Genomic DNA, 23,813 nt, shown 5'->3' on the forward strand with positions numbered 1-23,813 from the left:
TGTTAAAATACACCTACCATTAAAATTATAGACTGATAATTTCTTTGTCAGTGGGTAAACGTACAAAATCAGCAGGGGATCAAATACTTTTTTCCCTCACTGTATATATAGTACTTTGCAAAAGTTTTAGGCAGGTGTGAAAAAAATGCTGTAAAGTAAGAATGATTTCAAAAATAGACATGTTAATAAATTATATTTATCAAATGCAAAGCAAATGCAAACTAAATGCAAAGTGAGTGAACAGAAGAAAAATCTACATCAAATCCATATTTGGTGTGACCACCCTTTGCCTTCAAAACAGCATCAGTTCTTCTAGTTACACTTGCACACAGTTTTTGAAGGAACTCGGCAGGTAGGTTGGCCCAAACATCTTGGAGAACTAACCACAGTTCTTCTGTGGATTTAGGCAGCCTCAGTTGCTTCTCTCTTCATGAAATCCCAGACCGACGCGATGATGTTGAGATCAGGGCTCTGTGGGGCCATACCATCACTTCCAGGACTCCTTTTTCTTCTTATGCTGAAGATAGTTTTTAATGACTATTGCATGATGGATAAGTATCTGCCTGTACTTCTCAGCACTGAAGAGACCATTAATTCTGACCAAATCCCCAAAGCCATTTGCAGAAATTCAGCCCCAGACTTGCAAGGAACCTCCACCATGCTTCACTGTTGCCTGCAGAGACTCATTTGTGTACTGCTCTCCAGCCCTTCGGTGAACAAACTGCCTTCTGCTACAGCCAAATATTTCAAATGTTGACTCATCAGTCCAAAGCACCTGCTGCCATTTTTTTGCACCCCAGTTCCTGTGTTTCCATGCATAGTCGAGTCACTTGGCCTTGTTGCCATGTCGGAGGTATGGCTTTTTGGCCGCAAGTCTTCCATGAAGGCCATTTCTGACCAGACTTCTCTGGACAGTAGATGGGTATACCAGGTCCAACTGTTTTCTGCCAATTCTGCACTGATGGCACTGCTGGACATCTTCCGATTGCGAAGGGAAGTAAGCACGATGCGTCTTTCATCTGTTGCAGTTAAGCTTCCTTGGCCGACCACTGCGTCTACGGTCCTCAGCATTGCCCGTTTCTTTGTGCTTCAAAAGAGCTTGGACAGCACATCTGGAAACCCCTGTCTGCCTTGAAATGTCTGCCTGGGAGAGACCTTGCTGATGCAGTAGAACTACCTTGTGTCTTGTTGCTGTGCTCAGTCTTGCCATGGTGTATGACTTTTGACAGTAAACGGTCTTCAGCAACCTCACCTTGTTAGCTGAGTTTGGCTGTTCCTCACCCAGTTTTATTCCTCCTACACAGCGGTTTCTGTTTCAGTTAATGATTGTGTTTCAACCTACATATTGAATTGATGATCATTAGCACCTGTTTGGTGTAATTGTTTAATCATACACCTGACTAAATGCCTACAAAATCCCTGACTGTGTGCAAGTGTACCTAGAAGAATTGAAGGCAAAGGGTGGTCACACCAAATATGGACTTGATGTAGATTTTTTTTCTGTTCACTCACTTTGCATTTAGTTAATTGATAACATTTTTTCACACCTGCCTAAAACTTATGCACAGCACTGTATATATATATATATATATATATATATATATATATATATATATATATATATATATATATATATATATATATATATAATGTTTATCTTATCTACTACAGTAGTGACAATTCAAATAACAATGTCTTCTCAGGTTTGTTTAGTACATTTATGCTCAGGAGTTAACAAGGTTAAAAAAAATGATTTAAATTGTTAAGTTTCCTTATTTCTTTACTGTGTGTGCCATTGTTGTTGTAAAACATTAATATATCCTATTAGACATATTAGACATCCCCTCTAAAAATATCAAAATCAAATACACAACAGTTTCGATTTGATCTACAGGGAATCAGATTGTGAACACAAACTCATGTGGGATATAAATAGAAATATTTACAGACAGTAAGCAATCTATCCCCTGTCTAAATCTAAGTTTAACTTAAAAACCTCAAGGCCCTTTCCTGAATAGCTTAAAATAGCTATGAATTCTTTCAGAGTGAGGCAGTGCTGACAGAGACTTGGCTTCTTTAAAAGGGTCATGTCCCTTACCAATATCACACCCTAGCTGCTCCTGCGTTCATTTATAAACTATGACGAATAGAACTGAAGGGTTGTCAATAAATAAAGAATTGAAATTATCAATTATAATCATGGACGCTACACCATGACAATCAGGAGTCAGGAAGAAGAATTATGTGTACTTACTTTATTAATTCAATTCAAGAAAATGCTTATTAAACTATGTCCTTTAAAACTTAAATTAATATGTTAAGTTTCAGTTGTGAGCAGAAGCTTGCACACACTTTGGCAAATATTTCAATTTAACTTTTGGCTTTTTAAAGAACACATGGTTATGTCAGTTTAATAGATAATATGTATTTATTTGAATTACCTTTAGTGCGTCATTGATATATTCTCAGTAGTGTCATTTGAAGCGTGAAATAAATATATTTTGTCATTATCTGAAAATCTTGAACTGGATTATGAGTATTGTTTTACTGTTACTGTTTATCTGCTGAAGCTTTAAATATAAGACTTTGTTAATTTGAGGCAGTTACAAGGAAAATTCTGATTGGCTTATGTCTGCTGTTGAAAACTTGTGATAAGATAATTCAGAGCTCATTTATCTCTGTTTACCTTATCAAAGAATACTAAACCACTTTCATAGACTATGAAGAAGGAAGTACAATACTTTATTCACTGGTTTTAAAATTAACCATTTGACAACTGTATTTATAAAAGTTATATGACAACATGCAAAACGAATGTTAAATCAGTAAAATTTTCTATTAACAATGGTGGTACAGATATCCCTTGGTTAATGAATTGCTGAAAAACTACTAAAAAGTGTAGTATACAGTAGTAAAAACAGTTAAGTGTAGAGTGGTGTACTGTGGTAAAAAAAAAAAAAACAGCAATTCTTACACAAACCTACACATTTTCCATTTTGAACTTGACCTGAATCCCCCCACATCTACTGCTCTGAATTTAATTATAAGGTCAGAGTTTTTGGTTTGTCTGTTTGTTTTGAGAACAATTAGCCCAGGGAATTCCTGTTCCATAGGAAGAAAACTGGTTCTATGAACTATCATGTCTACAGATAATGTAAACTGGTATCTATTTTGATTTAATAGTGTCCTAATGATGTGCAATGCTTCATGCTTAACTTATTGTATATCCTGAAACTGGATTTTTAAATTGGACAATTTTTTTGCCTATAAATAGGTTTCTTCCTCTCTTATCTTCAAGTCTTAAACCCAAAGGGAATCCTTCATCTGTGTCACAGTTCACAGGAAATCATTAATCATCACAGATGTCTTGTTGTTTGGTCTTGCTGTTTCTTGAGGGTGGGTGGAACAGGCCAACTCAACTTTCTTTCATTTAATCTGTAAGAACAAATAAGCTAACAAGGGGCTCTCACTACAAACAATATAGGAACCTATATATCTGTTCGTCAAGAGTGCAGGAACCTTCAAACACACTTCATTTTGTATTCACTTGGACTTGGGGTGGCGAAAAATCAATTTGCTTATGGTTCATTAGATAACAGCTTACTTTTAAGGCATATAAACCTAAAATCCCGTATCAGCCTCGCTGTCTGAAACATATGGCAAATGAAAAAGAATACAAAATTCAATTCTGTATCTTTTTCTAATGAATGCATTTGCAAAGTTAAGAGTTCAAGGAATTTAGCTTAATCAACTACTGGTAATGAAAAGGAAGTGGCTGTTTATCCCACTCACTAATGTATGGATTCCTGCCAATGTCCTGCATCACTCCATAAATCACACTGGAATGTCCACTGAGGTTAAGGAATTCTTCAGGAGTATGTAAGAAGTCTATTGTATTTCTACAGGATTGTTCTACAGGATTGTAATAATAATAATAATAATAATAATAATAATAATAATAATAATAATAATAATAATAATAAGCGAAAACTCTAATTTGAGGTGCTAACTGGATAAGAGCTCCAGTTTCATTCATGTGCGATTTAGCAACGTGCATTTCTCTTGACATACTGGTGATGTAATCGGATTTACTTGTTGGATTGTGTTGGGCGCCAACACGTGTGCCGCTATAAATAATTTGAAAATCAGGCAGCTCGGCGAGACTACATTTCCCAGAGTCCACAGCGCGCCTCCTTGACAGACGTCTGCGCCACGCCCCCTCCGACCGCGCTGGAGGACAGGAGGAGGGACACACACACACACACACACACACGGGCTGAATGGCAGCGTCGGTGTGCAGTGTAGGAATCTGCATGTTTGAACATATTATAGTGTACAGGGCTATCAGACGCAAGTCCTTGTCATTGAAGTCGAATATATTGATACTGATCGTTGATTGCTTTTAATTTTTTTTATATGAAGAGCAGGTTTCTTGTGGACACCCCTGGGCTGGAAAAAAAACGGAGTTTAAACTTAATAGAGTAGCCGACTGCAATTGCACAGACTGTCGTTGCAGGTAAGAGGTGTTTTTTTTCCCCCTCCTTTCCCATGATCCAAAAAATGCTTTTCAAACTTTTGCATAATGGAGACACTGACAAAGATGTCGCGTTGCTATGGGAGCACGGTAAAACCTGAACTTGGCGTGCGGCTGTGCGGCGGGGCGCCTCGGCGGGCTGGCCGGGACGAGTACTGGGGGGGACGGGGGTCTGCATGCACTGTATGGTGGGGATTGAGTGATGGAGTATTTGATAATATCAAGAATCGCGACTGGGGGTGGGAAAAGGCAGACTTTCCTTCTTGCGGGTCTTCGGGTTGTCTTCTTAACCAGACCGTGCGGCGCAGCCTCGGTGACCACGGTGGTGCAGCTGCAGGTTCACGATTTCCGTTTTTGTGCAGTTTTCCGTGCGTCTTCGTACCCGTTGTCACTGAGTGAATGCACTTTTTTTGACACGGTTTGCCAGGGAGCAATCGACCCCCCTCCCGCGCACAGACGCATGTATGACACACACACAACCCCACCGTGAGCACTGGACGATACTGTACAACCCCCCCTGGGATGCAGGCAAGAGATATGCAGGAGTTTTGGGCTGAACTAAAGAAGTGCTTACCAATGCAGACCCTACAGCTGTCCTGCATGATCTGTGTTTTCTGTTTAAAAACATTTCAATTCATAAAACCAGGAGCGTAGTAGTCTACTACAGTCATTGATTATATCATAGACTATCCCCAGAGTATATGTAAATGATGCACTCCTTTTTTATGCTTCTCATTGGTTTTATGTATGTATTTATTTTTTGTAGCTGTAAAGCACTGCTATATATCAATGTTCTTTAGACAAGTAGTCTTTTTTTGGAATCAAATGAAAATGGCCAGGCTTCAGCCAGCCACAGCCATTCCTGTCCTATAGATCCATGCCCACGCATTTCTTATAGGATTGGGCTCAGACTGGAAAAGCCAATCCAGTCTTCTTCACATGTTGTGATTTTGAGGTCTTGTTGATTCAGGCGGTGTCTCTGCTTCAGGTACCTGTCAGGATGAAATGTGAGGCTGCTTTTTGATGAGTCTAACCGCTGGTGTTCGTGTCTGTATAGATAGTCTGTGGTCTCCTGTCACTGTCACTCTATTACATGTGCACTTTTGACTTTTACCCATTGATCCATCAGGTATTATTGAACTGTTCTGCAGCTGACTACATTTCCAGTAAATAACTGTTTACTGCTGGTTAGACTAGGCTTTGTACCGATCCCTAAAACTGTATCTGCCATGTATCTACGGCTGGCTGGCGATGTATGTATGTTTGTTGGTACTTAAGTGATTTTACAAAATATTTCTGCTAGTCCAATACAGACCATCAGTAGCCTATATTTTCAGTGTTAAAAAGTAGGCTTAGAACTCTTTCAAAGTTTATTTCATTAAATAGGGAGTTATCCACTGATGACTAATTGATTTTTATGCTGTAGGCAGGAATTTGAGAGATTTACAGTCAAACCACATGAACAATTCAGTTAATATGCAGCCTATGTGCTTTTGTTCATTTAGCTGTTCACACGTTATTGCTTTCACTGGCAACTCTTTATTATACCTCTTTACTTAGTCAAAATTTTGGCATTTTACTGCGATGACAGTTAGGGAAAGTTTCAATGTTATGCCAGGGAGTGTCGCTTCTGTTTGTGGATACACATTTCCATCCATAAACTGCTATGCAAGCTCAAAAACAGCAATATCATTCATGAAACCCAAGAAGATGGTGCTTTACATATTGCAAAAGAGTGATTTGTTTTTACACTTATTAGGATATATTTTAAATGCCATGTCAAACACTAGTGTTGATAAATAGGCCTATATCTTTTTTTATGTAAAAAGAGAAAAGACCGAAGATTGTTTGACTAAATATAATAACTAACTATTGAACAAGATGCATCTCTGATTTGAATTTTCACTTTAATGTTCAAAACAAAACAAACAAACAAAAAAAACCCTCAGCAAATGCTCTGATGCACCATTTAACAAGCTTCTCTGATGATAACACAGGAACCTGTTTGAATATTTGTTGGTTGCTGTATTAATGCTGAGCAGTCGGCCCCAGCTGGAAAGTCTTTGTAAGCTTTCCAATAAACCCAATGGATAACTAAGTTCAATCAAGATCTCCAATATTATGGATGGATAATGTATGATAAAAATAATACGTTATCCATACCAGTTAATCATTATGAAAACACTTTTTAAACAAAGCAGGAGCAGTGCCAGATGACATTCTTATTCACTGTACCTTTCAAATAACAAAAGAGGAAGTATTCAGATACAAAGTTATTTCTGGAAGTATTTTCCCTCAACTGCATTTACAATAACGCTGGCTAAGCGTTATGTTTTGTTGCAATGGGTGGAGTGCTATAAATCCTTTTGTCCACGTCTTTTTATTCATGTCACCCAGCGTAGCTTATATAATCTTTGTTTGGAACTCGGCAGCACAAAGAGACAGTTTAAAAAAAAAAAAAGCATTGATTTGCTTAGAGCTGTTAAGCACATGGTAATGTTGGACCTCATTTCAATTACCATGATTTATATTTGAGATCCTGTGCAACATGGTATTACTTTTGACAGGATGAAGTGATGCTGTTTGTTAAAGTCTGTTCTTTGAAAACATTTTGTTACTGGTAATAAGTCATAGTCATCTATTATATCATCATATAACTGCATTCAAATCGATTACAATTCTTCTATTTCTTGGCTAGTATGGGAGAATCTCTAGGGAGCTGAGAGGAACATATAGAAGGAAATCAGCTAGTTTGCAATGCTGGCCAGAATCCTAGTATTCATTTTTGCTTTCTGTGTTTGCTTTCTTTTCTCACTGTGACATTCAAGGTTAAGGTTGCAGCCCCATTTCCTTTTAAGATGAGACACAGTGAAGGAATAGTGATGTGAAATCTGGGTTGTAATTTGTGAAACCAGGATATATGGAATAATGTCATCTTTTCAGACAAGTCCTTTCTCAACCTGCACTGCAAACATCAGGATTAAAGAGGCATCCTCCGAGTAATATTCTCCCTAGGAGCACTGGCGCAGTGTGACTGGTGTGTGATTGATTACAGTGTTGTTGATTCTCGGGGTGGATTATCAGTGGTTAGTTGGCACTGAATCTTTCTCCTGTCAAAATGTTTGTGGTCAGGAGCCTGCCCATGAAAGACTCGTAGAGCTATAATCATGCTGCAACTCTCTTTCACCTTGCACTTGATGGTCTACTCTTTATGCTGAACTCTGCCATATTGTAACATCATCTTTGACATCAAGATGATACAGCTGTGACAAACGGACAACCACAAAATAGCGCAGACAAATATACACACACACCCATAAAAAAACCTTCATATCGTGTAGTTCCAGCTTGTGCTTCACAATTGGACTATTGCAGACTACTGCTCTCTGAAGCCATATGTAGACCATGAGTAAGGAAGTACTGTGGTGAAACTGAACAATTCCTCTTTTGAACCTTCTTGTTTTAATACACCCAGACCCTGTCAGAGCTGTGTGCTGATACCGTCCCCACAGCTGTTATGACTATTCAGTGACACTCTCTCCTCTTTCTGGCCACATCTGTGCAGGGCTGTGTTGAAGTGTAACGTATTGACGTCTCGTGGTCTTTGTCAGACTGTCTGCATGTTGATGCTTGCCCACAGTGATGAGTATTGAGGACATTGTTTTTATTAGCCAGTTTTCGTTGCATTTCATTGGATCGTGTATGACAATAAAGCCATAACCTCTACATTTTACTGTCGTACTGCAGTCAAAAATACCCTCAGGGCTCTGGACTCTGGCACAGGGAGATGTGGGTTCAATCCCAGGTGGGAGAAACACTGCTGCTGTACCCTTGAGCAAGGTACATTAGCTCGATTGCACCAAGCTGTAAAAATGGGTAATTGTATGTAAAAAATTATGATATGCAGTAACAATGTAAGTCGCCCTAGATAAGGGTGTCTGCTAAGAAATAAAATAATAAAGAATTCTATATCCTAATTTGGCCATTCAACAGAATTGGTTTCAAAATAAAACGTAATTGAAAGCAGTAGCGGTATTATGCACCATTTTAATAATAGCAAGTACTCACAAATGATGGGTTCTGTGGCATGTTTATTTTGAAGCTGATAACTGCTGTGCATACACGTCCAGCCCAACACCTGCTGCTTGTCTGAACTCGTCTTTACTCTCTTATCACTGGGCCCTAAGCAATTCCCAGCATAGAAGAATGAGCTTGTAATCACAGACTAAAGTCACCACTGCAGTGTGTTTGCCGTGCGTTTCTGGAGTGATCCGTTATTACGTTACAAAGGGCGGAGTGGTGGTGGTGGGGTTGTGACTTGACTGTCACACATCAGCCGAAAACCAATGGAAAGTGCCACAAGAGAGAATTCCTCAAGGTTTCTGTAACGTGAGTCTTTTCAGATAGAAGCTAGTGGTCCTCATGGGAAAAGCCTGTTTGTTACAATTCCAGTAATATCCTCTCCACACAGTATGTTTGTGTGGCATAGGGGGACTAGTCTAATAAGTGTAATTTGCTGGAACCATTGAGTCATGTATGGTTTGAATTAATAATCAGATAAAGTTCAGTTACATCCAATTTTATTCACTTCTAACGAGAAACCTTTTCTGACTTGAGCATGGTCAATCTGGTTCATTTTCCGTAGAAGGGTGAGTCTCAATCAGTTTTGCTTTTTCTTCTGCAAAATATGACACATTTTCTTTGCATTTTCCTCCAGCAGTTGCATGAGGTTTTCTTTTTTTTCCCCTCTCTCGCCCTCTGTTGTGTAGCTATGGTGCCAATTGTGTATTGTGATGTAAACCCTTCCTCTTGTATGGCGCTGAGACTTGAGGGCTTGTATTTCTTGTGTTTATGGAGATTGTGAAGATAAATACACTGTTTGTCATTTTCCACATTCTGAGTCAGTTGATATCCTTGTCTGCTGCACAAATGCTGGAGGATAGAGATTTCAAGATTCAGTGATTTGATGTGATAGACCAAAGGCACAAATCCCATGCATATTTAACTCAGCAATTAAGTTTGCAAAAACAAAACGTATGTATGCATTTCAAGTGGCCCTGGTGTATTTTTGAACGGTTATAAAATTAGAAAGATAACAATGTAATATTCTTTATATGCAATAGCCTTTACAGTAAGGCTAATAAACACATTATTTCATTAAAAAATATTAAAACTTGCTACTCTGCTTGCTTATTAGTATTACAATTATGTGCTGTTTGAATGGTGTATAGAGATCTGCAGCTCAGCTACTAATTATTGATTATTCTAATGTGTCAAACCCCCGAAGGGATCTCATTTAGTTTCTACTGATATTCTTTGCGAACAGTTTGTGACATCACCCTTAATAAGCTGCTCACATTTCTCCCCCTGAAACAACTCTTTCTCCCTGTACACACTGCTGTGTTAGTGTTGAAATGGGGTGGAAGTGCCTCCTGAGAATGATGCCATAGTCATGTATGAGAGAATAATTTTCAGTTATGAGCAAAAAATAAATATCTGCACGTTGTCCTCTGATACGACTGTAGGGAATTGTGGGCTTTGCACTGGGAGGTGAAACATATCTTCAGTACAGTCTGTCAGGGTTTTGTTAGCACAACCCTTATCATATTTCTTCTGCAACATTTCTGGAGAACTTGTAATCGCAAGAATCTGGGAGGTTTCGGAGCACTATTTGTGTGGGCTTTGTCATCATAATTACCTTGACTGCTTCACACAGCTTGTATTTTATAATTAGTTGTCCCCTCCCTTTTCCCTTTCCTAATCTGTTGCAAGGAAACGGGTCTATTATTGTGCTAACGCAAATTAATGAAAAAAAAAGGAAAATTAAACAAACAATAGGCATTTTGCCAAGTACTGTGAATTAGTCGAGTATTTCAATAAAAAAAAAAAAAAAAAACCTTTCTATGGATATTAAGGGCCGCTACTGTTAGCAGTGTCATGATCTGTGTTTGTCATCTTAATGACAGGCGCTCTTGGTGTTGGAGAGAAGCTGCAGAGTCATTTGTTACATACACAGTAAGTCTGTGCTTGAAGGTAAGACTATTACGAGGCCCACATGGTTGTTCAGAAATGCCAGTCTGAAAGGCTTGTCCATGGGGCTCCACACAATTGATTGCCAAAGAGACGCTACTCTCAGAATAACAACTTCCTTGGGCCACAGCAAAGTGTTTGGAGGGAAACACTAAGTTCCCTGTCACTTTTGAAGTGCTTTGAATAGGAAAACGTGCCGCTCCTATGAATAAATCCTGTCCAGCTCTGAAGACCAGAAAACACCTAGATTTTGTTTTGAAGTGGACATCCATCTTTAGAATGATTGATACATTGCCTTTCTCTATCCCCAAGGAATGGAACTTAATATTAGCTTTCACACCAACTGGGTTTGATTTTTATTGATTGGTCAATTGGTTTGGTTCCCCCCGCCGATCCTCACTCCAAGTATTGAATCCCTTTTCGATAACTGATAGGCAGATAATTACTCCACTGATTAAAGTCAATATTTAAAGGCATGTTAAAATGACTGTAGACCTGTTTCTCAACTGTTAGATTCATGGAAAAAAATTGTTTTGGTAAATGTCACAAATAAGGGTTTTGGACCTAAAAACAATGCAAAGAGCAATTTTGTCTTGAGTAACAATTTGGATGCTGTGGTATGAAATCTTGATTACAAAGGAGCCTAAAACAACAGTATTGTTACTATGGTTATTTTTTTTCAAATGATTTTCCACTGTGGTTTCAAATAGCAGAATGTGTTATTGTTGTGTGACTACAAACATGCACAGTGGTAACTGAGGTTGGAACAACCAAGAGAAGAAAATGGACACCTAGCTATAACAGCAGGTTGCTTGGTCAATTTCAATGTAGGAAATGCCTTTAAAATTGTGAAACTGTTTTGCTTTTCATTTTAAACTGCTGTTATAGCTTTTATTGGACATAAAAACAATTAAAATAAAACATGCAGTGAAGAAGCATGGTGAATAAACCCATGACATGAAAACCATACTAAACAGACTCTCCAGAAATATGTTGAATCATTAGTGTTGCAGAATACATTCCAGCTTACAATGGTCTGACCTGAATACTGAGGCTGGGACTGTTCTTGGAGCTCGTGTAGCTGCTTGTTGACGTGTGCGAACAATGCCGTATGAATAGCGGGTCTATGCCATCAGAACACCACAAAGTTTTTTTTGTAAAATGTAGGAACAGGAGGAAAGTCATAGGTTTAATCGAGATGCCTTCTAAAACGTCAGGGCCATGGATACAAGACCATATCACCAGGACTGCAGACTGTTTACTCCCTTTATGCAACCCTGCTTTTAATGAGTACCTGTTTATCACTCAGTTGGAAATCTCTTTAAAAATGTGCAGCATATAGCCAGCTCTACAGACATGCGGTTTCGATTTTCATCTGAGCTATAAGGAGACAAACTGAATCCCTTTATTGCTTTTCTGATTGCAGTGTTCCCCATGGTTTTCTTCCAACTGAACCTTTGTCTTTGAATATTCAGATTGGTGTCTTTCTCCACAACAAGATGTAGATTAGCGCTTCATTTTCTGACCTTAATTGTAAATATTTCAGGGTGCTTTTTAAGAAAGACACCATGTCGTTAAAAGGAAAATGTTAGTCTATTTCGTTTGCCTATACGAACGTCTAAAAGAAAGAAGCATTGACAGGAAGTATATTTCAACATATTGAATGGCATCCAAACACAAAATGAAATGCAAATGTCAGTTTGTGTGTGATACGTTTAGGTGCTATTGTGTATTGATTGTATAGTACACATTTAAAATAAAGGGTAAAGGCAGAATGAATAAATAATGATCCCAGTAGATATAAATAATTGTAGAAATGTTTCCCTTTTTTTAAATATAATCTTACTTTGGCATTATTTAGTCAATGTAACTGAAACATTCAGGTCATGCTTTTTATATTTGTCTTCTGAGAATTTTTTTTGTAGAATTTAGCCTAATCTGTATATTATCTACTGCAACACACAAGGGAAGTTCTTATCTACATGTTCTTTTGCAATAATTATCATGGAGACCCAAATACTGAAATATTGATAGTCCAAGAAAAATGCAGTTTAGTGCCTTATGTCCATTAGTCGGAAAACTTTTTTTTTATCTTGGGGGTGTAGAATTTATACATAGATTTAAGTCTGTTAGCTAGCCCTAAATCTTCATCTATTTTTTTTTTCTGCCGGGGTACGGTTAATCTAGCCTGGATTAATACACTCACTGAGCTTTTCTTATTGCTCTATTAACGGGACAATTCATATAAGTTAATCATCTTGTTCAAGTCATATTTCACAGGGCCTCCTTTCCCATTGTTTCTACTAACTTGGCTGCAGTTTGTGTTTGACCGTGAGTACAAAAAAATGAAAAAAATAAACGGGACCAGAAATTGTGTCCTGGTTGCCTGAAAATCTAAATGGACTTCTGCATTGCAAATGCATCAGCCCAGTGTCAGAGTACTGCAGCACTTGTCTCGCAGTGTGCACACTGAGCTTCGTATCTCTTTGCCAGGCTTGGATAGAAAGTCCCTGGGGTACAAGGTAGTTACTGAAGCTTATTAGAGATATTTCACTTTGAAGCTTATGGAAACGGATCCCCACTTCCGACATGAAACGAGCTATCACTCAGCAGGTTTAGTTATGAGATCATTTTCTAAACATTTCAAAGGAATTGCCTTCTGACCTCTTTAAACCAGCTTTAATTTCCCCCTCCAGTGTCATTAGGAAATTCTACTGGGTAAGATCCAAGACACTTGGCCCTTGCAAAACGCATTCCGCTTGTCGTCTTGCACACCAGTTTATAAGCATCCATGCTGGGGAAGTAATAGTGAAATTTTCTCTCTCTCATTAGCTAGTGGTATAAAGAAGCCTAGCAAATCATAAAAGCTACTGTTTCTGCCACATTCATAGCCAATAATATGGCAAGCTCCTTTATAGCAGGTGTTACAGGAACAAATGAACATGGAAACTTTGGGAGCATGTTTAACACTGTCCGGCACCATAGTTTAGGATTGGGGCTGAAAGGATCGGTGTAAAATGTATAATATTGATCAGGCATTTTAGAATCTAAATTGCTCAAAGATGACGTATGCATTCTCTATCTCAACTATTTTCCTTTCTTTCTTTACTAATTTGGATAGTGCTCTGGCAACTTCCTATTGATCAATTTTGTTGGTTCTAATGTGATGTCAATACCAAGTGGTTTTTACTCTTGGCATCTCCCCTCTAATTGCACAAGACACATTAGTTCTTTATTTGGAACCAGAAAGTGCTGCTTTTGCAATTGTAAGCAATAACATGGTTTCATTTCTGATAATCGGTGTGGTCTGGCAGTTTAAAAAGGGACTTGATTTTTCACATGTGACTGCGCAAGGTGGGAAGCTTATGCATTGCCTCTGTGTACACCAAATTTCCAGAATTACCCTATAGCTTCAGTTTTAAATATGACTATGCTTTTTAGTCATGCTGTGAATGATAATTTCTTCTCAAACTATGTCAGTAAATCTTATATGCATGTGGTTAATGTTTTTCAACAGGCTGCACTTTATGGTTTAATGTCTTCTTACTGAAATTACATTTTGGTATGGTTTTCAAAATTATGTGATGGCACTAACAACTTATTTGCCTTGGAGTAAAGCTTTTCTGTGTATCCCTTCAGAGAAGTACAACAGTGGGAGATAAAATAGGCCACACTGACACATTCGGGGAATATACTGTATTTTTCAATCTATAATCATCTGCTAATTAAAGAATATGGTTGGAGGTTAACTTTTTTTCCTAATGGGTGAAGTTTAATATTGATTAATGGGCTTTCCAGTTCATTAAAGTGGAAATGAGCACTGGAGGGATACTCCATAGAGGCTGTTCAAGGTCATATGGAAATGTGAATAAGCAATAGACAGGATCTCCACACCAGTGATTCCACCTATATGAGTAACAGGTTATGATTTAGACCTCTGCTCTGAGCACTGACCTGATTTATGGTCTTGGCCTCTGGTTTAGCCTGCTTTCAAACCTGTGGGGTTATAGCTGGAGATTTTTTTTCCCCCTTCAGAATTGCTTTTGCTGTTAACATAATTAAAATAATTGAGAACATTCAAGAGATGTAGTTGCTAAGTTGTTTTTGTTTTTACAGTCCAGAATAGAGTTTTGGCCCACACACACATACCTATTTATATTTAATGCTGTGCAGATTACAGTGCTAATTGTCTTGTGTATTACAGAATCATAGGTTCGTGTGTTGATGGCATTAAGCAGCAAAGCATTAGACAAAGCTTCTGGAGACTGTAGACAGTCGTGTTGATAAGAGCGGCAAGGATTAGGTGAGTATTAAATAGACATAAATACAGAATTGCTCTGCCAGTATTGAGGTCTTAAGACTGGGCTGTATCTGGGAGCCAGTATAGGCGAGCTTACATGGTAACCTCCTGGGATTTAGCTGCCGTGCAAACAGATGAAATTTACTTACGATTGCTTTTAAAAATTAAGTAATTTACAGATGCATGTATTTTGAGCATTTGTTTATAATTTAGTTCATGATAGGTTAGGCACATAGACTGTGGTTGTACATAAGGTAAAGAGTGTTTTTTGTAATTTAGTACCATGACTCCCAATTCAGACTGGGACTCCTCTGTGAAATGATGGATGGCAGTTTATAGGTGGGGAGCAGAAAGACTGGGTCACCCAAGCAGGTCTTTACACCTCCCCATCTGCCTTTTGACCATGGAAGGTTTTCTCCGTGTTGACCATTAAAGTTACATGAAATCATCAAGCCAGTCTGTAAGAGGCCAACAAGAGACACTGGTGTTCTCTCCAAATGATCTAGTGATAGAAAGAGGTCAAAACGAAAGCACGCCAAAATGTATCTGAACAAATCTAAAAGAAACCACTTGTTAGATCTTGCCAGTGTTTCACAATCTTATCAGTTGCATTATGTAGATAAGACCATGAGTTGCTTAGCAGTGCAGACAATACAAAGATCTTCCTGGTCAAGCTGCCATGAATGTATTTCGAGTCCAGCTCAAGTACAATAACAAAGTTGTTTTTTAGCCCGGTGAACACCTGCATATATTTGTACCTTTTACTGTAGGGGTGTTGATTTTGGAAATGGTTCCCCTTAAGTGCTGGAGGTTCTTGCTTGTTTCACTCCATTTTGGATTGAAGCTTACTAATCAAATAGCCTACTTTGTTCTCCTTGAATTCATGCTCACACTCTGACCATCCTTGTGTTTCAGTCGTTTCTGGGTATACAAGTAATGTCCTTTAGGATATTTTATCACAATGTTCTGCATTATTTATTTATTGGGGGCGATGACTAAAGAAAACTCACTTATTGACCTTTTATATGGTGGTCATGGTGAACTGTTTTGCATTCAATGAAAAGTTAAAAGAATTCTGTGACTTATGTGTTCTTTGCATACATAACCAAATAAATATATTTACTAATCTATGAATTACAGCTGCATCTGGGGAGCTGGGAGGGCCATGAAAGCAAACCTACTCCAACATTTCAGAAATGTTTCAGAGGCTTTTTAAGATCAGCAAAGCTAAACAAAAGTCTTTGCCAAAATAAACATTTGTGTTAGACACAGCCTGAAGTAGAAAGACACAGATATGTATTTTCACAGCCTATGTGAATAATCTGGGACTCCCATGACAGTTCTGCTTCTGGGACACACAGCAAGCTCTAGGAGCTCCACAGATGTTTATGGTCATCAAAGTGCAGTATTGTACGTGTGCACAATAACATCATATCATTATTAAATAGTAACATCTATCTGTCAGTCTGAGCAGTGCACTTATGCTATTTTGTAAACTGAAACCTGACCGATCATCTTGAATAAACTTTCAAATTTACATTTAAAACGGCGATGGCCTTGTTTTAAAAGACTAATTTTCCTCCCAGACATATGGACACATATTAAAAGACAAGCTTCTGTTTGCTTAGCTTTTGCTAATCTAGTATATCTTTCTGTCCAAAAATACTATAAAATAATGGTCAACAATAGATTTCTTCATATGACTTATTACTTGTATATGTGTTTGCAACCAAGTACCAATATAAACAGTATATTTGTAATGTTCCAAATCTTGCTTTCTGTCATCCTATATCTTTTTATAGTCTGTCTGTCATTTTAAGAATAAACAAGACCATTAAAAAGGTTTCCATCAATGGCAACAAAGGAATGTTAATATTTCTTCAGCAACATCTATAGTGTAGGGCAAACGATTGTGTCGGGACAAGGCTCCTCAGTTCTGGTTGCTAAGGATTGTGGTAGGCCTGTAGGCCTTATTGGTCTTGTAATATCATGAACAGCTAAATGCCTGGTGAAGGGGGAAAAACATGCCCATTTAAGTAAATAATGAATTGGATGATCTCATTCAGAGCTCAGGTTGAATGAAAACCAGAAGCTCCTGCAGTCTTCAATTACTTTTAGTAATGGAGTTAAGGACAACTCCATTAGATCATGAGCTGAATTTAAGGTTATCACAGACGACACATTCTCCCTGTGGAGTTAGATCCTCTCCTCTCTCCTCTCCTCTTGCAAGCTACGTGTATGACAGGGAGTGGTGGCGGATCACAAAACATGCAGGTGCATTGAAAACCAGAACTGAAAACTACTGTACAGCAGCTTAAGGTCTATGTTAATTATAGTGTCAAGTTATGGTTTGATTCTACCTCTCAGACATTGAAAAGAATCAACAGAGCAGAAATCCAACAGGAGTACAGTGAGAACCACACCAGATTTGCTACAGTGGCAGAGGTCAACTGTTGAGTTTTGGCGCTGTGCTCATCTTGAGCCTGATCCAAAAACAGCACGGTTTTGATTTTATTGTTTAGCAATTTTGTAATGATTTGTTCAAGTGATTTGATAAGCAATCCACAATTTTAGGCTTTCTTCCTCCAATCCGTAGCAAATGTTGCTGACCATTTTAAACCGTGAACAGCAGATCTTATCATTAATTTAGGACATAGTTTTAAACCATTGCTGAAGAGTGTGTAACAGATCTTAAGGCCCTGTATGCTCCCCCTGGGTGTAATTCGCTAGTACAGGACTCTTCCCTAGTTGATGCTGGCAGCAGATGTGATCTTGGCATTTGAGGAACATTCTTTAAACCCTTCAGGATTCCCTTGCATTTCTTGGAACGTAGTGAGGTTTTATTTTTGTCCCGTTAGGAATGGTTAGCCAGCAGGTTTCCTCTACTCAACCTTCTGTTTCATTGGCTTCAAGGCCACAATTTTGTCGAGTTTAACCTTGAGAGTAATTCCTAGAGAGAGCCTTGGCGGAGCTTTCTGAGGAATGCTTCTTTAATCACCTGCACATACACCCTGTTGACAGCATCGGCGCAGGCAAACTCATCTTTCATCCTGTTTATCTTTATGAGTTCAAATCCACTAGGATTCATAATGGCTAAATATGCAGGCTAGCAGCTGGCCGTGCAGTGTATTTAATCCAATCAATATCTAGCTGTCACGGAAACAGGGCTCTTTTAAGGTGGTATACACAGCCTTTTTTTTTTTCCTGGTGTCTGGAAATGCATGATTTCTTGTCCTTATAACATTTAATGAAAGGATCGGCTTCATGCTAAAACATTAATGAAAATATTGATGACTACATGTGGGGATGATTGTAAAATATCCTTGATTCTGTTTTAGACTCAAGCTGCTTAACAAAAGAAAGAAAAAAAAAAAAAGAAGGAAGCTTTTTGACCACCAGTATATTCGGCTCATTTGGAGTTGTCCCATTGTGATACCCTCATTATAATTTTGTATGCTTTTTTAAGGAACTTGCTTTTATGTTTCTCACCATTGAATAGGCCATTAATCCCTGTTCCACTAGTTTTCTCACACTATCGGGGGGAGAAAAAAAAAAATCGTACATCCGCAAACTTCCCTCTCATTTGAAGGGGCGAGGCTGTTTTCGAACGTTCCTGTCACGATGCAGTACTATTTAACTGCTAGAGTACTGTGTAATATGTTTTTGTTACAGATCATGCTGTATGTCCCTGTGGTAAGGCTGTGGTTGTGGCCAAGCTTATGTGTACTTAACTTAAAAAACTCACATTGTACAGTTTGAGAGTATGTTGTGAAAAAAACAAAATGCTGTGAATTTCTGACAAATCTAATGCACTTGTACCCTTCAGTCTGTTTAACCAATCAGGGAAAGACCTCCTTGAATGTTCCTAATCTCCATTTTCCATTAATTTCCTGCTGGACCACACGTAACAATTCCTTCCAAATATGTGCACAGCCCCTTGCCTATCCTCAATATTCTGGAAAAGTCCCTAGTGGGTCAGAGCATTGCCTTTCATTGCCCTCCTGGGATAGATATGTAAAGAAAAAAACAGTCGATGGTGGCAAAAGCAGCGTGTGCATTGGGCAGTCTGTTTCATGTTTTGTTATTAAAACTGAAGTCTGGGCTTTGAGTTCCAGCACAACTTAGGCCTGTTACAAATAATTAAATAAACGAGTTATCATTTTGAAGCTGGAATATCTCTGAGTGATAAAGTGCAGGAGCCAAGCAAAGGTGGACCGCATGATTGCACTAATAGCGAATAAACTGGCTGGAGATGGACTGTTTTAATGGGGGAAAAACGGGCAAATATTGAAACATAATGGCCTTTTTAATGGGAGGATTTCTTGAGAGCAGTTAACGCATGGCCTTTTTGTGGATAATAATGTAGCCACTTTGATGGAATAACTGCATCACAAAATGAGATTGGGGCGATATATCAAGGGCAGTGCCATCTCGCAAAGTGCTGTAAATTTAACAGTAGGCCACTACAGAAATTAGCTTTTGTGGTCCATGAGTTGAAGAGTGAGAAAAATAAAATCAATACCCCTCTCTCTAAACATAAGTCCTGGAAGATATGCAATTAAATGAAAGGTCACAGAGTGGGAGTGTGGTTTTGCGTTAATGTAACTCCACTTGGGAAGCAGTTTGAGTGCTAAAAAATGTACAGCACACCTCCAGACAGTGTAACTATCCCTTTCCACATGTTTGATCTACTGGACGTGTTTGTTTTAATATTTAAACCCTAAACTTATCTTTTTAAAATACAAAGGTGCTCTGGGATAGAAAATCTTTAGATATTCCAAGAGTAATATTGTTGTCACAGCATTTAAATGCTTTTGTCCTGTTACCAAGATTAATGCAATTGGACAACACTGTGATTGGAGTAATGAATGTCAGATTGCCTATGAAAACATATCACCCACAGATGCCCACATTTCTGTTTACTGTGCATGAAACAGGCTGATGTTATACTGAGGTGTCACTGACCCTTATGTAAACATGCAAATTAAATAGAACTAGTTCCTTATCAGGTCATGATGCATGTTTTTTTCTCTCCCTCTGATCAATGGTTGTTTACTATAGACTACATGCTTGGGGAGTTGATGTCCAGCCATTAAAACAAATAAGCTCTATTCCAAGATATACATTCAGAGGCTTTACTTCTACATAGCCCTTAAAGGGAGATTGTTTTTGACTTGCATCCTGAACAAAGAATTGGTCTGGTGCATTATAAATTCAGCCTCTGTGACACCTCAATAATAAATCACATCAAGCAAAGGTCAGGAACAGCATCAGCATATTTGCGCACTATCTGTTCCCCCTCGATCAAATCAATCACAAGATCCAGAAAGATACAACTCTTGGCATATAGGACAGCCATGTGTCATAAATCATCTGGCTACTAATGTAGTTGAAGGGGCCTTGTAAAAAGTCTTCCATTTACAGTTAATTTGTCCGTATATGTTCACTCTCATTATTAATACACAATTCATTTTCAGTAATGTGCAGGAGATGATACAGAATGTAATATACTCTATACTGGAAATAGAAATGTGAATTCGGCATTTTGGCTCATTCTATCGTATCTCTTTTCTGAATTAACCAAGATCATTCTCCATTGAAAATTCAATGTATAGAACTCATTGCTAGGTTCTGCAAGGCACTGCTCTGAAACTTTAGCTGTTTTTTAGCTGACAATATTTACTTCCAATGTTGATCTCTCTGAGAAAATATGAGTAAAATATACTTTTGGGTTATAATGATGGAATATTCTGAATACTTCAAGTTAGTCTTAATTATGTTGACTGATCTTAATCTCGGCTCTGTTGACTAATGGATCCACGCAAAGGTCCTATGTTTTAGGTGAAGGATTTGCGGAACAGTCAGAACTTGAATTGAATTGTCATGCAAACAGTGGCAAGCTTTAATCATTTTTGAGATTATATCTTATCAAATAACTTTGTCATGTAAATGTATTCAATGATGAAGTCAGTCTGAGGGCCATCTTGCATAAAGTACAGAATTGGCCTCCTCAAACAAAAGATTACATGAATGTTTGCAGTACATTGATACCACCTTGGAAAACCGTGTAACAACCATAGAAGTATGTATGATTTCCTACAAGGTGGAATTTAGCATCTTTTAAAGCCTGAAAAAAAGTAGCATTGTTTATTTTTCTTCTTACATGCAACCATATATAAAATGTCAGCCCATACAAGAACTTAAACTTTAAAAAGTCTTTTGACTAAATATTTCCAGCCCATATTTTGTTCCTCCAAATATAACATTCAAATAAGCTTGTCCCATTCATAGAAATCTCCTCTGCAGGAATTTTAAATATCTTTGTCTTGCCTGTGTGGGCGGTGTTCTGAAATCACATGTGGATTTTCCCTGTGCATCCCAATCAACTTCCTCAGCTTAATGTAAGCCACTGCAGTTTGTTCCCAAGAAAAAAAAAAAAAAAAATCCTATAAGCAAGCTGTGTATAGATTTGCTTAGGAAAAGTATGTTGGATAATTTCCTTGCTATGTTGAAGTGCCAGTTGGAAAATGCTCAAGTCTTAATTTGCGTTCAGCATGAGGTAATCATGGTGGAACAGCTTCGAACAGCTGTTGAAAACAGAAGTGAGACTAGCTGGGACCCAGAACACAACAGTGGTTGTCGTCTTTTTCGTTTGTTTTCCACAGTTTTGTGATCAGCTACCCTTTCACACATATTAATAGAAACTGCTGTTCTCATGTGTGAGGAACTCTGGTATATGTAAGAAATGTCAGAGCACAAAACCCAGATTTTCCTCTGTGGAGCTGCATTGACTGCTGCCACCTGTTGAGGTAGATCATAGACACAGTACTTTGTATAAACCACAGGCATTAGGAATTCCCTTTGAGGACATGAAACCTAAAACAAAAATGTTTTCACAAAGGAAGTTGGGAAGTGTGAGTCTTGTGTGCCTTATATGGATCATGGTCATGTGCAATGTTATGGTCGATGCTTGCTTTGAAATCTGCAATGCTCATCAAGTTGGTTTTAGCAATTCAGTTCTGAAATGAAAGTATTCTGACCAAGAGTTATATCTGTATTCATGTGACCTTGATTTTGTGTACTTTGAGAACAACATCCAAAAAAAGATTCCCTTTTGACTTTGTCACCGAAGGACCCTAAGGAAGAAAGTAGCCTAAGTCTCTGGGAACAAACATTGAGCTATGGGCGTTGGTAGAAAACACGATCGCAGTTTTCCACTGAGGGCTGTGACTTCCTGTTCTCGGCTCATTTGGGATTGGCCACAGCAGGGAGGCTGCGTTGTGGATCTGACCTACTGTAGCTGTCTTTTGGTTCAATAGCTGTCTGGTTTGCATAGGTTGAAAGGGCATATGAAAGTGGTTAAACAGTAGCTAGTATTATAATCCATTGTTAATTTTGAAGAGTCCTTTCATTACACATTAAAAGGCTGGGAATGACTAACTGAAGAGTCAGAGCCTTTCTTTTTTTTCCACCCTGGTCGAGAATTTCCGCCCAATTTAAAAACCTGAAATTCTGCTCTGCCTCGTCTCTTAAGTTGATTGTATGATACACAGACCTCCAAAAAGTTATGTTAACTTTTGCCAACTCTTCTTTTTCTTTAACCCTGAGAGAAGAACAGATTATCAACTCTCAACAGTACATCAACACTTGACACAGACCACATTGTTCTGCAAAACTAGACCGAATAAGGAGCTGGTTGATGTTTTGCATACAGAACTAGAGGCTGGAGATGGAGCAGAAGCACAGACACATGCACAGAAAATATGTAGGTTCTTCAAAAGATTAGCTATTAATATCTGGCCCTTATTTGTGATACTTAGGTTTCAGATAGTACTTTTTAAAAATATCATACTGATGTGACTAATAAATCCAAATCAATGGTTTCTGCATAATTCGAGTGTAAATGTGTCCTTTAACCGAAACCGATAAAGTTTCTTACTATTCCACAAAATGTTAAATCAGCTGCAATGGCATGAATATAATGATTATTTGAACAGCTTGTGCATTAAGAAGGGAGTGAAAATCATGTGTTTCTGGATGTTTGTGTGCAAATGTATGTATTTATTTATTTTGAGGCAAGCATCGGTGAACTTCCTTCTTGTTTTTGAAAGCATTGTGCTTCCTTGTATTTGCGATATATTCTCTAATCCAATTACTTCTTAAAGGTCAACACAGCTCAAAATATTAAATCGCTACGTAACACTTTTATTCTTATTAAGTTGAAATTAGTTCAACTTAAAGTAAAACATTAACTGAATTAAAAACTGCAGTTAAAGTTGGCAAACATTATTAGTTACACATTAAATTGTACTTTTGGATAACAGTATAATTTAACAGTTTGTGCGTCATTTATTTATAATTTATTTTTAAAAGTCATGATTGTATTGACTTTTATTAACTAAATACTCATTTTTCCTCCACAGCTTTTCTCTATCTGTTGTATTGTTTCAAAGCTCAAAGGTTTCTCTGATAACCAGCAAAAGGTTCTGAGTGCCTAGATCTTTCAAAACTCTAGGCTAAGGTGCAGTTTACTTCCTTTTACATAATTAGACTGCAAATAATATCAGTTCCTGGTTGGACCCACAAACAATTGTTTTTTCAAAATACCACACATTTGCATAACTGAATTAGAATTGTTGCTATCATGTCAAATTGCTAGGCTGAGTGTTGTGACTATACAGAAAACAGTTGACGACTCACAGAGAGTCAAAAGAGGCAACAGAACGTTAACGCTCCCAAAATATCTTGACTTCTTGTGCTACACCAAGTCTTTTCAGCAGGAAGCACAGATGTACAGAGAAACCGCTTTTGTTTTCGACTTTGCAATCGATGGGTGGGTTTTGAGTTAATCTGGACATATGTCATGTGAACTGAATTTATTTATTTATTGGTTTATTTGTTTGTTTATTGTTAATATATCGGCAGCATCCTTGGAAAGTGGTCTATGAA

General features: G+C 38.0%; 1 protein-coding gene across 1 annotated transcript in view; it reads left to right on the top strand.

Moving 5' to 3' along the window:
• The first annotated feature begins 4,248 nt into the window (after positions 1 to 4,248).
• pag1 (phosphoprotein membrane anchor with glycosphingolipid microdomains 1) overlaps positions 4,249 to 23,813 on the top strand; it is a 35,574-nt gene continuing 16,009 nt past the window's right edge. Inside the window, exon 1 of the mRNA XM_066715892.1 lies at positions 4,249 to 4,516. The gene's annotated coding sequence lies outside the window, so the exon portion shown is untranslated. The remainder of the gene's footprint in view (positions 4,517 to 23,813) is intronic.

The sequence above is a fragment of the Amia ocellicauda genome, chromosome 10, assembly GCF_036373705.1.
Source record: "Amia ocellicauda isolate fAmiCal2 chromosome 10, fAmiCal2.hap1, whole genome shotgun sequence".
In the NCBI taxonomy this organism is placed as follows: domain Eukaryota; kingdom Metazoa; phylum Chordata; class Actinopteri; order Amiiformes; family Amiidae; genus Amia; species Amia ocellicauda.